The 17,689-nt window shown below is 37.1% G+C and overlaps 1 protein-coding gene across 14 annotated transcripts in view; it reads left to right on the forward strand.

The window, feature by feature from the left end:
- FHIT (fragile histidine triad diadenosine triphosphatase) overlaps window positions 1–17,689 on the forward strand; it is a 1,380,560-nt gene that overhangs the window by 240,805 nt on the left and 1,122,066 nt on the right. For 11 of the 14 annotated variants that reach the window (XM_049097821.1, XM_049097832.1, XM_049097822.1 and 8 more), the window contains one exon: window positions 10,143–10,215. The exons of the other annotated variants lie outside the window; for them this stretch is intronic. The gene's annotated coding sequence lies outside the window, so the exon portion shown is untranslated. The remainder of the gene's footprint in view (window positions 1–10,142; window positions 10,216–17,689) is intronic. 14 annotated transcript variants of the gene reach the window in all.

Consider the following 17,689-nt stretch of genomic DNA (forward strand, 5'->3'; position numbering starts at 1 on the left):
CTCTTGAGTCACTCTTGAGGAACAAGAAGTGCACATACCAGTACTGATGGAAGGAAAATGGGTGAAGAGGAGTAAGCAACACAATTTGCAACCAGTTAGGCTAAGAGTAACAATAATGTAGTTTTCCAAAAAGATACTACACATCTAAAGCATAAACATATTTAAAACTGTTTCTTTGGTAAACGATATAAAGTTGTTGCTGATAGCTAAATTCAGAGAGGATTAAATTTGCCTTTTATTGAAGACTGGGCTGGGGGACTCTAGCAATCCCAAATCACATTCTTGTATCCACTCTTGTCCCCATGCAATCCACTTTCCGAATGTAGCTTGAGGGAGATTTTCAAAATGCTCGTTTGATCATGCCACTGCACTAGTGGAAACCATTTCAACTATTCAAAACGCTAACATGCCCCCTGTCTTCCTCTCCTGATTTTTTCCACATCATGCCTCTTAGTTCTCTGAATTCCAACTACCACTGCCATTTCTCTTCTTCAAAATCACTGTCGTCCTTCCTGCCACAGGGCCTTTGCACATCTTGTTCCCTTGGCCTGTTGGATTTTTCCTTCATTTCCATTGAGTTAGTTCCCTGTTCTCAGATTTCATCATCAACGTTTTCCCTTCTACAGACTATTTTAGGCCTCTTGTTATAGTCTTTTTGGCACCTGCTACTAACCTGTGTTGCTCTGTTTAATCACTGTCTCCCCAATGACGCTATCAGTTCTGTGATTTCAGAAACTACATTTATTTTATGTCCAGTTACCAGCTCAGCCTGGCATGTGCTAAATGCTTAACAACTGTTTGTTGAATGCATAGAAGAACGTGTGTAAGTTTGTAAATTGAATAGGAGATGAATTATTGCAGCTGAAGATGTTATTATCTGTTACTAATTATGGGAAATAACTTCAAAGGGAAGTCAAAGGCAAAACTTGACTTTAATTTCTCAAATGAGGGACTGATACTCAGAGGAGTAAGAAACTTGCACATGGGATGCAGGTACTAAGTGACAGAGCTAGAATTTCAATGGAGATTTGTCCAATAGCACTGCTGTTCCCAAGAGTGGTTACGTGTATAAAGCTCTTACATAGACGGTAAGGATGGCAAATATTCTATACTCCATCGCCCTTCTGAAAATCCATGAGGACCACTATGAATATTAAAGACTGATGATTCCTGGAGTAAGGAGATATGTTTAATTTAATATAACCCGATATCCCTTTCATTTGGCAATACCCCTAAATGGAAGTTTCCTTGGCAAATGCTGCTGTTCATTTCTTCATACATCCATTTGTCCTTCAGTTTGCATTATCTACCCTTATGACACTGATTATAATTCCATTGCTAAATAATTCTTTTCAAAGAAGACATTTGCCAAATATTTCCATCTAGTTAGGACAAGAAGATAAGACTTCCCCCTATTCAAGATAAAACGTTAAGCCTTTTAAAGTTAATTGTCCAAACTTAGGGTCAAGTGTCTAGGGACTTGGACCTCATTTAACATCCTTTCTGCCATAGATACACTTATAGCTTTGAAATAATGTTCTGTTTCCCCCCACATTGTTTAGGTTACCAAATTGCACATAATGAAGCATCACCAAAGCTAAGATAGCAGTAAAAATTGGAACATTGCATCTATTTTTCATGAGAAAAAGAAGACATTTGGTCAAATTCAGTCCAGTTACCAATGATAAAACATATCAATGTCACCTTCAATAATTACTGAAGAGTAAGACTTAACTGTAAATAATACCATATCTATTTCGATTTAAGGCTATTTCATTTAAAAATGAATTCCTGCTAAATGGTTCTCAGTACTATGGAAATTTGCCAAGACTCATTTCTTCAGAATGGAACAGAAGTCTTGCAGGACATGCATATACTGTACTTCTCTAAATTTCTCATAAGTTTCAAATATATTTGTTCTTAGGTAGAACAAATTATGTTCTTAGGTAGATATATTATGTTCTTAGGTAGAAAGTTTTACCGTGCCCTATTCCTCTATATCAAGTATATTTACATCCGTAATAATATAGATATATTGGGAAAAGTCTATGTATATCTCCATGCTGACAAAAGGTGCCTTTAAGAATTGGTAGCCTAAATATGGCTACATATTCCCTAAAGTCCTTTAAGTGTGTAATTTTGAGTTTGTAATAATTTAGCATGATATATGCATTTCTTTTTTGAGTAAAAGGCTTATAGTATTTTTAGTGAAAATTTTAAAGTTCATACAAAAGAATAGGGAAGAATTCAGTCTAAATTCAATATTTTTTTCTGAATTAACTGTTAAAAAATAGAGATGAAATTTTCAATGCATCTTATTACATGTATTTATTCAACAAAGAGGCACTGGGGGCATAAAGGGGGACTAGATATTATCCCTGCTTTCAAAGACCTCGTGTCACTTCCATGTCAGAGACAAATAGTTATCTATGCACATCCAGTTCCCATGGGGGCGGGGGTGAGCAGGGTGCTGTGGGAGCACTTGTCTCATCCAAGAGCAGGGAGTCAGACCACACTTCCCAGAGAAAGTGATGTCTAAGCTAAGGAGTTGAATTTAGATTTGATTCTGTGCCTAACCATTCTGGAATGCTGAAGAAATTGAGACAGGAGCCCCCGTGTCACCCTTAGTTAATTGAAAAAAGAATCTGTAATTGCTTGGTAGTGAGTAGTTTTTTTATGGAAGCATTTTTGGCTCTGGATAGAAAAGAAGAAGATGCTGCTATCTTTTTCTCGCTCTCATTTCCTTTGTCTGATTTCCTTGTACTTTACTGCCTTTTTTCCATGAACCACCTGTGCCATACAGAGCCACCTGAGAATTATCTCCACCCAGTTTAGTACCTGATCTTGAACAAGATATTTTTAGAAGTTTAGTTGAAGGATGTTTTGTGTGTGATAATGTGTATGTGGGCATAGTGTCATCTGAGCTTTCTTGGGTGAATGCCTGACCTGTAACCCTTTCTGCGAGAACTGTCCTTCCACCCAAGGGGCTGGCATCTACAGCCGTGATTGCCCAGTGTGATCCTCTGAACCTGAAATAGCCACGATTCATTTTTTGTAAGACACTGACAGCAGAGGCCAGTGGCCTAATCTGGCCTATGGATATGTTTTTAAAATTAGGAAATTTCAGTAAGAATCTGGCTTTCTGTCATTACAGAGCTAGACACCAGAAGCAGCATGATCTCTGTTTGTTGCAGGACCTTTCCTTTCAGGTTCTTGGTTCAAACCTGGTCAGTTTCACACCTTTAATTACCTGCTTGGCCCCCATAGGTGTTTGAATTGGTAACTCCTGATGTATAGTTGTGGCTGATTAGACCAGCTGTGGACTGATCTTAACCTTGGCTGGGCTAAGCAGATTTTTTTCTCTGGTCACTTTGAAGTGGTGCTCAGGTCACTTCTTGGTTTCTATGTAAGCTGCAAAGAGATACAGATATTGAGTCATGTCGATGTCAAAACAGAGAAAGCACATCTAAAAAGAAGAGACAGTAGGGCAGATATTCCAGAAAGAAGTAGAGACACCAGCCCTGTAGCCCAGAGCATGAGTGTTGATACCAGCAGATTGATACTGGATCTGAATGACGTCTTACTTCCTGGCTCTGGTTCCTCTGAGGCCTGGCTATGCTTCCTGTCCTGTGTGCTATGGGATCCTCGAATTCCTCATCCAGAATCCCATTTTACTCGAGCTCCTCAAATGGATCTTTGTATTTTTGTAACTAAATCTTAATTCAGAAGCAACATGTTTTTTTTTTTTTATGATATTTTGTTTGAATGGGAAAATGGTAATGTTTCCAGTAATTTGTCATGAATACTCCAGTTGGCTTAGAACACAGGTCTTGTAATCATCAAGTAGGGTATTCTAATTGATTATTAGAAACCTGTGGACTATGTTGAAATAGCAGAACAAAATCTTGTCATCATCAGTAGCGTTTTGACCTTTAGGAACCTTGGGTTCAAGCTTTCCTTAAGAAGTTGTATCTATTCTTTAGTTGACATATTGAGATTCTACTGTGAACTTCTGAATAAGCTAGAAAGTTGCCTGGCATCTTAATTGTGATTTTAAAAAATATTATATAATATTTTATATTTATAAAACAATATATTTGAACCACAATAAACTCAACATCCATAAACCCACCATCCAATTTAAGAACTGTAACATTACCATTTAATTATGTGTTCCTTCCCTATCTCCTCCCCTGCCTTTCCATTCCAACAGTAACCATTGTACTGTGGGAATGAATGTACTGCATAAATTTTCCTCATATACTTCCTTTCTTTTCTCATAAAAAATAATTTTGTCACATTTGTATGTATCTCCAAACAAGATATATTTTAGTTTCTGAGCCTTATAAAAATGGCTTTATACCATATGTCTCTGCTTCTCAGCTTCTTCACATCATAGCATAGATTGAAATTGAAAATATTATATACTGCCTTGGAATAAATGCTATCTATGTCTCACCACAAGATTCCAGCTACTATTAATCCCCAGAACAGAGGGAGTCAGAATGTTAGGACCCCTATAACTTAGTCACTAAGGAATACCAGTTGGAAAACACTGCTGCATGTAGTATTCTTTCCACTTGATTTTTTGTTTCTTAGATTTATCTTAGATTTTTTGTTTCTCTAGATTTATGCGCAGTGCTTTTCGCTGCTGCATAATAATCCTATGTCAACATACAAGAATTTCCATCTTACTCTGTTTAGATCTCCTTTTAACTTTTCGCTTATACTACCAATAGCACTAGCATACCGCGACTTACGGAAAACTGCTGAATTTGGTTTCGTGTTTTTTAGGATTCAGAGAGTACTTTTAAATTTTGGTTTTAAACATCTGTTTTGTTTTGGATTGGATCTTAGAGTATAAGGCAGCAAGAGATAGAATTAATTGGATCATTATAGAAGATACAACCTTTTCTATTTAATCACATTATTAGGACAAAAGAGCAATATGTACCAGCGAATCCACCTTTGGATAAGTGGAAATTCACTTTAAGCAAGCAAACTAGGGAGTATTGAATTATGAAGATGTCATAATGACATTAGTGTGGTTTTTAAAAGATTTTATTTATTTATTAGAGAGAAAGAGAGCACAAGCAGGGAGGAAAGGAGAAGCAGACTGCTCACTGAGCAAGGAGCTTGATGTGGGGCTTGATCCCAGGACCCTGAGATCATGACCTGAGCCAAAGGCAGATACTTAACCAACTGACCCACCTAGGCATCCCAGCATTAATGCTTTTAAATTACTGATATATATTTGGATCTCAAATAAACTCTGATTATTTAGTTCAGCAATGGCAAATCTATTTCACTTCATGTTCTAAGTCCATTTAGTTGGTAGTGTTCACCTGGAGTACTATTGGAAAAGTGTTTTTAATCCATATCAGGTTCTTTGGCTAAGAATTCAGTGATCAATTATTAATGCCTGCCCTGGGTTTGCATAATGGAAGTAACGACACATGTGCTAGATATTTGTGTTCTCTAATGTTCTCATTTGCCTCTCCTATGATTATCTTGAGCCCATCTTGATCATGTGAATATGATTTAGTTTGTAGTTTACCCATTTTGGAAAACCAAAGTCATAATTAAATTAAAAAGTCAAAAAGAATCAGATAGCTGTGCCCTTTTCCCTGGTCATTTATTATGGTTTCTAATTAGCTACATGATAGGATACTTTACTCATAAGTATCCAAGATATTCCACTCCTTTGGTAAAGCATATTCAGCCCCAAGCTGAATAGAGAGATAAAATGCCCTTTAGTATCCTTAGTTTCAGAGTTTTGGATGTAGTTTTACATAGATAGATCTTGTCCACTGTAATTTAAAACAATGAGAGCAAAGGAGCTTCTTTAGAGTTTCCAGATCCTGTTAAATGTTATTTTTAAGATAACATCTTTTCTTGTCCTTCATTTATGAATGTTTGGTCAGGAAATGGTCATAAAAAGCTTTAAATCCCAATTGAATAATGCGTTCTCAAAAGTAGCTGCCAAGTGTAAATACCACTGATATACATTCATGCATATGATAGTATATAAATAACCAGGAAAGCATAGCAAAGGTCAATCAATTATGTATAGGTCAGAATGCTTTCCATCTGGATTGAGTCATTTTAGTAAATGACATCATGTGTCCTTTGGAGTCTATTGTGAAATGTGGCTTGAGTCATTATAGATTGGCTTTTTCTCTGGGTTACCAGGATGGCAGTGGTAAGGCTCAATAAATAAATGTATTGGACTCTGTAGGAGCAGATTTGCATAATTGGGGGTGTAGTGATGAAGGCGTCTTAATCTAGACAAAAACCTTTGGGCCCTATCCACCAATTTCTACTTTTTTATCTGTCTTTTTTTTTTTCTTTTTTTTTTTTAAGAACTTGAAGACAAAAGAGTTGGAAATGAGCCAGATGCTCTTTATATAACTGCAGTGGATATCTTTCGATGAAATTGCCAGCAGGGAATCAATAGTAATAAATCTGGTACCCTTCTAATCTCTTTAAACTTCACCATTGCTCTTCTGAAATGGGGTTACTTGGACCCTGTAAATTTGGTTTATAATTTCTACTTGATCTGATGGGGAGTGGTCTCACCAGATTGCCACACTCTAGAGTGACTGGCAATAGGGGATGTTGTATGAGATGGGAAGGGATGTTGGCATTTTCCAGTTGGCATAACAGGAGCTGAATTTAGCTTATAGACCAAGTGGTAAAAGTAGCTGCCAAGTCCAGTCATTTCTGATTAGTCAGGGCCTAAGGAGGTAAATGTTACTTGACAGAATTTAATGTGTGATTTTTCCCTCCCTTGAGGATATTTTGAAAATGTTAAAAAGTTGTTTTTAAAAATAAGATGACTTATAATAAGAAGGACTTAGAGTCAAAATTGATGTCATGTTCTATAGCATATATAGTTGGAATCTAAGTTTGGTTCTGAGCTCTTGGAAAGAACAAGGTTTGGGCATCTTTATGAATGATGAAAGGAAATGGTCCTTGCCTCTAGGGAGCTTATAGTCTAGTGGGAAGACTGACATGCAAACACATTACCACAGTATAAGATAATAGCTGCTCTAATAAGATATAGGTGTTAATCCAGGCAGGACTGATATTTCTGTCACTTACTTATATTATCCTTTACATACTTTTTTGGGCTCTAAACAGCTTAGAAACATGCCTATATTTATTATCAAGGTGTTTTGAGAGTGAACTTTCAGTTTTCAAGATGGCTACTCTGTGTTTTGGTGATCCAGAGGCGATGTGGCTTCCTTCTCTTGGAATGGTACTTACTGTTCTGTACACAACACAAAGCCTTAACTTTATTTTAGTAAAACCTCACAGATTCCTAGGGACTATTCTTTGATCACATCTACCTGAACCAAAACCAATGGGGAAAAGGTGAATATAGAGGTCAATTTGCAATTGTTTCTTATGGTAACTAACAGCTGATTTGCAAGGTTTTATCTTCTTCCCCCACTATTGTCTTTGATTATAATCTGTGGTCATGGATCCATCAGCTGGTTCAGTGTGGCACAAAAAGGGACGTATTTGATCACCTCAGAGACTTCTGCTTATATCTCATTTTATGAATCACTCCTGCTGTAGGGGGTCCTGGAGAGAGAGGGTTGTTAACACAGACTGGGTTAACCAATCAACAATCACAAAACTTTCTTATTATCCAAAAAGAACCATTGTCAATACTACACCTGCTGTTTTTTTGCAGTGTGTTTTTCCTCTTAATAATACCACAAATCTTTTTTTTCATGTCATTAAGTATTCTAGCATGTAATTTTTTTTTTTTTTTTTTTTTTTTTTTTTTTTTTTTTTTTTTTTTTTTTTTTTTTTTTTTTTTTCTAGCATGTAATTTTTAATGTCTGCATAATATTCCTCTTTTGAATAATCTTTTGTTTGAAATTCAGGATTTCTAGTTTTTAATATTATAAATAGTACAGTACAGTGGTAAACATCCTTGTAGCTATATCTTTTTCAGCACTCTTTTGACCTTTTTTCTTTCATTTTGAGTCTCCCTTTAAAAAACAAATCAGTACATAACAATGATATAAGTAAATATTTAGTTACTCTCTTTGAACAGGGTCTGGAGAGAGGAATTTTTTTTTTTTTTTAAGCACAAAAGTGTGCACATGCAAGTAAGCAGTAGAAGCAGAAGAGTGGGAGAGGGAGAGGAGAAGGAGAGAGAGAATCCCAAGGAAGCTTCTTGCCCACTGCAGAGCCTGATCTCCTGACCCTGAGATCATGACCTGAGCCGGGAACCAGGAGTGCGATGGTCACACGACTGAGCCACCCAGGCACCCTGAGGAATTCTTTAATAGCTCAGATAACTTAGATTGTTCTATAGGTTGCAAATTATGTTATTGATTTGGCAAAATCAAAGAAGCATTTGGTAAATACAGGGATAAGAGAAGGAGGAGGGAAGTGGCCAATTTTCAGATGGAATCAACGGAGTTGGTTCAGTTAAAATGGCTTTAATGAATTTTACAGGTCTGATGAAGGGCATCTGGCAACATGTTAATTTTCAGAATCCCTTCTGCCTAAAACTATATTTTCATCTGACATTGTGTTTCTTGTTGTACAAAGGTTGTCAAATGAGAGTGTGAAGGCAGTTCATCTCACAACTCACCTGCCAGAATGTATCGTAGGCACGTTGAGGTTGAAAGCCTGGCATCCACACCAGCTAAAAGCAGACACTGTAGAGAAGTTTGGCTTCCAGAAGAGTAAAAGGGGAAGTGCTGACACTGTCTACCACCTCCCCCTGACACTGCTGTGGTCTTTGGGAAGGGATTAATGGTGCCTTTCCTTGTTTGAAAACTAAAAAGGGATCAGCAAAGCCCAAGCATGGGGCAGAGGGTTCTGGTACTTGCTGAGTACATTATTTCTTTGAATGGAGTTTTAAATGTCAAGGCTTTTTCTAATGTATATGAGAAATCCTAATTGAGAAGCTGGCCCATATGCTTAGACTATATCCAACTCAGTTTCTTTTTTTAATGCTGCAAAATAAGGTTAATTTTTATGGTGAATATTTTATGGCCCGCTTTCTGTTATGTGCCAGACAAATTGAAGGCAATGCAAACTGATGGGTGGTGAAGATAAAAGAGCAGTGTTGACCTTTTGGTAAATCATTCATCAGACTGCTTCATCTGTAAGTGGTTTTCCAGTTGCAGCTCATATTTGCTAATCACTACATTTGACTCTCAATTCTACAGGGGCTGATTGTCTTGTTGTGGATTGCCTTTTCTTCCCCCGCCCCCATTTTTTTTTTTTTTAACTTTGGTTATTGGTATTATAGCTATTTCATTACCATTAGTTCCTCCACCAGAGGGGGCTTGTGGGCAGAGAAACACTGGGAATTAATAATTCGTCTCTTTTTGCGTCTCTTCACTGTGACTTTTAAGGTTTCTCCTCAGTAGCAGAGACATACTTTAAGCATTCCATTCACTTATTCTCCTTTGAGTCTTCTTGTTCCCAATGAAACTAAATTACAAAACGACTGTCTTTGGCAGTGACCACAGAATAGAATAGTAAGCTGGGGTTATTGTTTAGCACCAGGATAATTTTCAGCTTCCATGTTGATCAAAGTCCCATTCGGGGAAACCAAAAGTGAGAGCCAGGATAGCCTCTTTGTTTAACCCTGGGTCAAATACTAGAAACTATGAAATTTACTATGGTGGAAGCATAAATCTTTATCTTGCCCCTAAAGTGGATCCAAGGCTGGGCATCTGATAGAATCAACTTCACCAATGGCGTAGGCCTCTGGTTCTTCATTTCTCCCTCAAGTTCAGAAGTATGGTTAATACAGAAGACTCTTTAAGTCGGAATTAGCCTACAAGATATGGAGGACAACATGGACCTGCTTGGCATCTGATCTAGGCAAGAACACTTAGGGAAAAGATTCTGCCTTAGGCCCAAAAGAAATTGACCTTTGTCCACTAGGGAATCCAACCATTTATAGAGCTGCGCCGATTAACCCCACAGAAGTTGTTTCTTAATTATGTATTTTAGGGTTTATTAAACAGGGATTGTGTCCCCTCTCTGGAGACTGAGAATATTTTGATGTTTTGATTGCAATTAAATGGAAATTGGAAACACTAAGAGACAGAAACTAATCAGAAATATTTCATTGTTCCTTTATTCCCAATCAAATGCAGTGTTGAGAAATATCCAGATATTATTACCGACACTCTGCCTGTCTCCTGCTTGAACCTGAGATTCTTCCATTGGGTGAGTGGTCCTGGGCTTAGATTGGCATTGCCCATTTGGTTGATGAGGGCAGTTTGACAGAGTTTTTGCTGGTATGTTTGCTGCTAAATCTCTAAGGGCATGACCATAATGCCATCCTGGAAGTCTGTGCATGTGGTGGGGTAGATGTGGGAGTGCATGACCTTTTTTAAAAAAATTATTTTGTTAAAACACTAATTATAGTCTTATGGCTGCAGCCAATCATAATACTTTTACCTTTCTTTGGATAACAAAGGACTTATTTCTTTATATTCTTTTGTAAAAACACCAAAAAAGCAAGAAATATGATTTCCAAAAAGCAGCATCTTTTAACAGGGAATTTTCAGAACTTACATTTTTTTTTCTCCCTTTGTTAGAGAACTCTTTCTCCCTTTGTCTTCAGTACTCAAGATAGTCTTTGGGGGAAAGAACACTTAGGTCCCAGTTAAACACACAATAGTGATAGTCTGTTAATACCAAATCATTCTTATCAGAGGGAATAATTTTTACATGGTGGTGACAGTTTAGGCTTTATTTTTTATTTATTTTATTTTTTTAAGCTTTTATTTATTTATTCACGAGAGACACACACAGAGAGAGGCAGAGACACAGACAGAGAGGAGCAGGCTCCCTGTGAGGAGCCCGATGCAGGACTCCATCTGGGCATCCCGGGATCACACCCTGAGCTGAAGCAGATAGATCCTCAACTGCTGAACCACCCAGGTGTCCCCACTTTATGCTTTAAAAGGAGATTTTCTCTTGTGTTTTCCATGACAGTAAGGTCCAGAAATTAGTCTGGAAGGGGGCAGAAATGAATGAAAATGAATTTTTTGAATCTTGCTTATTGAAAATGTCGATGCTGTCAATCATGACTTATCTCACCTTCCTGTTCCAGACCCACAAACTTTTTTTTTTTTAATATTTTTTTTCAATTTTTATTTATTTATGATAGTCACAGAGAGAGAGAGAGAGGCAGAGACATAGGCCGAGGGAGAAGCAGGCTCCATGCACCGGGAGCCCGATGTGGGATTCGATCCCGGGTCTCCAGGATTGCGCCCTGGGCCAAAGGCAGGCGCCAAACCGCTGCGCCACCCAGGGATCCCCCAGACCCACAAACTTAACGACAAACTTGCCCCTTTTCTTCAAGGCTCAGAGACTCAGAATTTCCTGCATCTTTAAACATTCATCTATGAATGTCCCCTTCACCTTTTATTCTTTTCCACCATCCAATATGGTAATCACCAGCCACGTGTGGCTATTTGCATTCAAATTAACTTAAACAAAGTAAATAATTTATTTCCTTAATCCCACTAGCCTCTTTTCAAGGGCTTGATAGGCACCTGTGGCTACTGGGTATCTCACTGAACAGTATGGATATAGAACATTTCCATCATCACAGAAAGTTCTGTTGGACAGCCCTGCTCTGACTGATACTCTTGGATATCCCCCTAAGGATATTGCTTCCCTCTCACCCTCACAGGTGGTCTCTGTTTTTTCTCAGTGTCTGGAATAGAGTTGGTGTCATTCTTCAGCCCCACCATCTCTTCTAGATGGCTTATTTTCTCTCATGCACAGAAACACTTTGAAAGCAGGTGCTGTCAAACCATATCCCATTGCCCATTCTTCTGAACGCATTCAAAATTTTACCCCCTAGTTCACCGTTTTTATGCCTATCACCCTCCTGCCATCATTGTTGGTAAAAATATCCACATGGAAGACTCATCTCTGGTCTCTCAGTTCCTTGAGTTTCTTACTGGCAAATGTCTCCTTCTCTGCCTATTGGTCATATTTCAGACTGATGGCTCTCAATTGAAGAAAGTCCCCTCTCCTAAAGGGTATTTGCAAATGTAAGGAGTACTACAAGCCTTTAGAGGGCAGGAATAAAGAATGCTCATTCAGTACTCAAGACAGTTCTATGCAATGAAGAATTGTTGCATCCCAAATGTCATAGAGCCCTTGTTAGGAAACATTGTGCTGACCTTCAAAATGCATTTCAAAGCATCTCTCTGACCACCACCTCCTGTCTTTTCAAGGATGTCATCTCATGTGACACCAACATTCCTACACCAATAAGAGCTCTTTGACTCATTAGGACCTCCAGTCTACTAACCTATTGCTGTTATACACTAATCATTATTCCTCTCGTGCCCTCACTTCCCTCTTCATCTAGCTTAGGTGCTGTCATCTCTGTCCTCATCTGGCATAACTCTTGACTTTCTGTTTGCTTTGGGCCTGAGTGCAGATGGATGGAGAGCAACATTAAATTTTATGGACTTACCTTAAATTTATGTCCATTAATTTCAAGTAGCTCCTCTGCTCCACTTGGCAATCCTACCTTATTTATTTAGTACTCCTTTTCTCTGAGACAACAATTTTATACCTTCACCTGTACCTGAAACCTCCAACTCCCATTCCCAATTCTCCCATTCAGCTGATGCCTTCACTTCGTATTTCACTGGGAAAATAGAAACAGAGCAAACCACTTCAGCTCCTCCAGCAAATTTGCATTCCTACCTGTTTCCAAATACCAGGAAAGGTTCTTTTCATTTGCATGCCTTTACTACTCTGAACCATATGATGATTCAACTCTCTCACTACTTTTCTCTATTTGAAAGATTGGGAGACCTTCTTTTGTACAGTGTCCCATAATATCATGGGGCTTTCATTTGATATAAACACATCATTTACATATTAATTCTGCCTTTGTTCTTTTCTCATTAGTCCATAACAATTAAAATAGACCATTACTCTGCCACACTATGAGTTTTTATGATGTCATATCAAAGTCTCCATTAATTAAATAACTTCATAAATGGAAGCTTATTTGATGACAATATCTTTCAGTTGCAAATCATCTCTACTAAAGAGCACAATGGCAGACTTGGGACAATTTTAGCATTAGGACATACTAACCTAACAGCCAGATGTGCTTACTGACACATTGAAAGTTAAAAGCTGTCACTTTAGGTGATCATTTGGTGCCAATGACACTGAGAGCAGAAGAGAGTCTATGAGGGGAAGAAAGGACACACTCAGGCACTGCTATTGGAAAGCACAGCTCAATTATCAGGTTGTCATTTCAATTCTATAGAATGTTCATTAGATTGAACCACAAATTAAAATAAAAATTCTCCCAGGATGTTTGGAGCTATGAGACTATGTCATTGGATTTCAGTTTGAGAGACACTGCCCTGCAGGGTAAAGATCAAATTTCTTACCTGAAAATACAAGGCCCTCATTTAACTGGAGGTTGAATTTGAGTGGAAGGGAGTAAGATGAAGGCAGTGCGAGAGAAGTTATTAACGAGGTTATAGGGATAAGAGATGAAGAGAGCTGGGGTAGAGTGGGGGAGAATTGCAGGAAAGGGAGAGACAGAATAAGAGCTGCATCAGATAGAAATGAAAAAAAAATAATGGGGGAGGGGGAAGAAGGGCAGCATCAGAGGTAGATGACAGATAGATTCTTTTATATTCATGTTATACAATCCACACTAGTGGATTGGACATATTAATATGGGATTTTATGCATAGATTTTATTTTATAAGGATTTATTACCTTCCTGCTTTAAGAGAATATAGTTTGCTGATCTGTCTAAATGACTTACCAAGAATAGCTAAATTATGAGCATAAGCTAAATATGGCAGGGCTTGTTCTGGTGTGCAGTCCTTGATACATTTAGATAATCCCTAATTCTGGAGAAATTGTAGACCAATTTAATGGTTGAAATAAGGCCAAACATATCAGGAATCATAATATGAAAATGATTAGTTTTAGCTGTCAGTAAACAGGTTTTTAAGTTAGTTGGGGAAAGGAAAACAGGTATATACTCTTTATAAACTATTAAAAGGGACACCCCTATTAGAGATAGAAAAATTGAGAGAAAATAGAGGAACTTGATACAATATTCCATACAAATACCTTTCAAAAGAAAGCAGATGGATGCTATATTAATATCAGACAAAATGTGCTTTAAAGCATAAAGCATTATTATGATTAGAGAGAGTTCTTATCTAATGATAAAAGAACAGTTCACCAGGAAGATATATTAATCTTGAATCTATAGTACTGAGCAGCATCATTTCAAAAATATGTAAAATAAAAATTGATAGAAGCATTACAAGATACTGAGAGTATAGGTAATCATATTCGGGGAGTTCTAAACATATTCTCTCAGACACTGATAATATAACTTTAAAAATTAGGACAAAGGAGATTTAAATAATATAACTGATGAGCTTGATCAGATGGACATATATAGGACTTAGAACTCCATTAACAGAGAATATTTACATGTTCAAAGTCTGAACACTGATGAATACAAATTGTATTGACTACATTTTCTATCCCAGAGAAGAAAAAATTCAGAGGTAAAAAACCAATAGACATCAAATATTTCATACATTTGGAAACTCAAGATCATACTTCCATATGATTTTTGAGTGAAAGAAAATGATGAGAGAAATTAGTAGATGCTTTATTTTAAATCTTGTACAGTATAGTTAAAGGGTTACACAGAGGGACATTTACAGATTCACAAATTCATGTATTAGAAATAAAGGAATGCTGGTTATTAGTGAGTTAAGCATTCAACCAAAAAGGCATAAATTGCAGAGTAAACCCAGGTAACAGAAGGGATAATAGAACATATTACAAAAACAAATGATATAGAATACAAAAGGAATAGTAGAAAGGATCAACAAAACGAAAGATGATTCTTTGAAAGATGATCCAAACACATACACGTCTGGCAAACGTGATCAATTGCAGAAACAAAGAGGGAGGGAAAGAACACAAATAATATTAGAAATGAAAAGGGAATCCTAAGTAGAGACACATACAAGGTCAATTAGAGACAAGGTCAAGTAGAGACAATACAAGGTCAAAAGAAGATACTGTGAATAACTGGATGGTACTATATTTGAAAACATACATTCTAATAAATAAGGGTGCCCAGTACACAGATGATAATATACATTCTAAGCTTATGTCCTAAAGAGACATGAGAAGCATGATGTCTATCTTGAGTCTGGCTCCTTAGACCATTCAGCTGTCCTGACACACCTTCGTGGTGTCTAGCTGAGTTGGATTTGGATGTGGCTTCCTGAAATAAAAAATCATTCATTCAGGCAACAAATATTTACGAACACTTACTGTCTACTTGGCATTGTGCTGCTGCTAGCTTATATTTTCATGAGGGAGGCAGACATTAAATCAATACTAAAATAGATATTTACAATAGTGATAAGTGCAATAGGAAAGGTAAGAACATTGAACTGGGGAACCTAATCTTATTAGGGTAAAGGGCAAATTAGCAAAAGTTTACAGAAAAAGTGACATTGAAGTTGTGACCTAAATTATGAGCAGGAATTATCCAGGCAAGGAAATGATACAGAGTCCGAAGACATAGATCATAGAGTGGGAGGATAGAAAGGTGTGAGATTCCATTTTGGCAATTGGAATATGTAAGTGTTTGTATGAGCCAAATGCATTAAATTCACACATCTCTGTAAAACACAAACACATTTTCACATGTTAATAGATTTATGTAAATGCTTAAGAATATAATCTGTAGAGGAAGTATAAAAACAAGGATGAGAAGGAAATAAACCAACTTCATTCAGAATAGTAATTGCTCTGGAGAAGGGAGAGCAGAGGGGCTTCTTCTACATCCATCCTTTGTTATTGGCAATTACCTTCCTGAAAGGGAGTATGAAGTTAGCTACAGTCATGGGTTTGCTAATTTCTTTATTTAAGTGTTGGCCTTATCTGGAATGGAGCCCTTAATTATAAAAATTCAGGCCGAAAGTGAAACTTAGAGATGCCATTCTGAAGGGAGCAGTGGTTTAGATACTACTGCTCAAAATGGGAAGAGGGAGGTGGCAAAATTGAGAGTAAGGGTTTCGAACTGTGCTGTCCAGCCAGTAGCCACTAACCTCGTGTGCCTATCGGGTACTTAAAATGTGGCCAGGGCAGCCCAGGTGGCTCAGCGGTTTAGCGCCACCTTCAGCAGAGGGCCTGATCCTGGAGACCCAGGATCAAATCCCACGTCGGGCTCCTCTCTTTCTCTCTCTCTCTCTCTCTCATGAATAAATTTAAAAAAAAAATCTAAAAAAAAAAAAAAAATGTGGCCAGAGTAAACTTAAACGTGCCGAAAGTGTAAAATATACACCAGATTACAAAGGCAATATAAAGAAGGGCAAAATACCTCAATAATATTTTCATAATATTAATATATTAATAATAAAATAATATAATATGCTGAAATGATAAGATTATAGATTTGTTAAATTTAATCTCACCTGTTTCTTTTTACATTTTTTTTATTTTTTAATCTATTTTTAATTAATTTATTTTTTTCTTTTTACATTTTTTTAATGTGGCTCCTGAAAAGTTTAAAATTACGTAAGTGGCCAGCATCATAAACCTATTGAACTGTGCTGGTTTGGAAAAAAAAAATTTAAAGATTTTATTTATTCATGAGAGATATGGAGAGAGAGGCAGAGAGATAGAGGGAGAAGTAGGCTCCATGCAGGGAGCTCGATGCTGGACTCGATACCAGGACCCCAGGAATCATACTCTGAGCCGAAGGCTCTCAACCACTGAGCCACCCAGGCGTCCTAGTTTAGAAATTTCTGTAGCAGTTTGGCTTTGCCACGGTATCCAAGTGCATCTTTTAGTTGTGTTTTACAAATGTATCATTAGCCCACAGCATATTGGAAATGAAAGATACAGTCCACTGGCATTAAGTCACAGATAGTTTGCAAAGCTCTGCTTTAAACCATTCCTATATTCTAGAGTACTTTAGCACTGTGGTTGCTGTAGGAAAATGCATTTATTGTCAGTTTCCTAGAGCTCTGTGAAATAGTCTTAGGAAGTGACTGTTAAATTGATTTGGCCCCCTGAGTGTGAAAGAAGTGATTGATAATGATGTTCTCAAATAACCCTCAGATTTGCTTGTAGTTATTTTCAGTTATGTAACTTGTATATTGGAATTAGAAAGAATATAACAAAACTATTTTAGTGAATACACCTTTTAAAAGTCAAATTGAAGGATCTGTTTGGCATCAACCAGGGGTTATTTTAAGAATTGAAAAACAGAGGGTGGGAAAGCTCATATCTCAAATTAGTTACTTTGCAGCATTGATAATATACTTAAGTAATTGTCTTCCTTAGGTTTTGTTCTATAAAATTGACTTATTTTCATCGGAATGGACTAGTTAACATTGGACTTCGAGTTTGGCACATGTGAGCATGTGATTTACAGGGCAATTTTTCTCATCAAAACCTGGGCAGAACCATTTATTTTAAAACCAATATTTATTTTACAATGGGAAGATGGAGCAGATTAAAGGGGCATAAAACCATGATAAATCACCCAATCTTTATCCCATAGAAAATCTTTTAAATGGCTCTTAAAGTAATGGCAGTAAAACCATCTCAGGGAGTTTGTATTTCGATGGTTTTCTAGCATATGGTA

This window comes from Canis lupus, chromosome 20, assembly GCF_003254725.2.
Source record: "Canis lupus dingo isolate Sandy chromosome 20, ASM325472v2, whole genome shotgun sequence".
Lineage (NCBI taxonomy): Eukaryota > Metazoa > Chordata > Mammalia > Carnivora > Canidae > Canis > Canis lupus.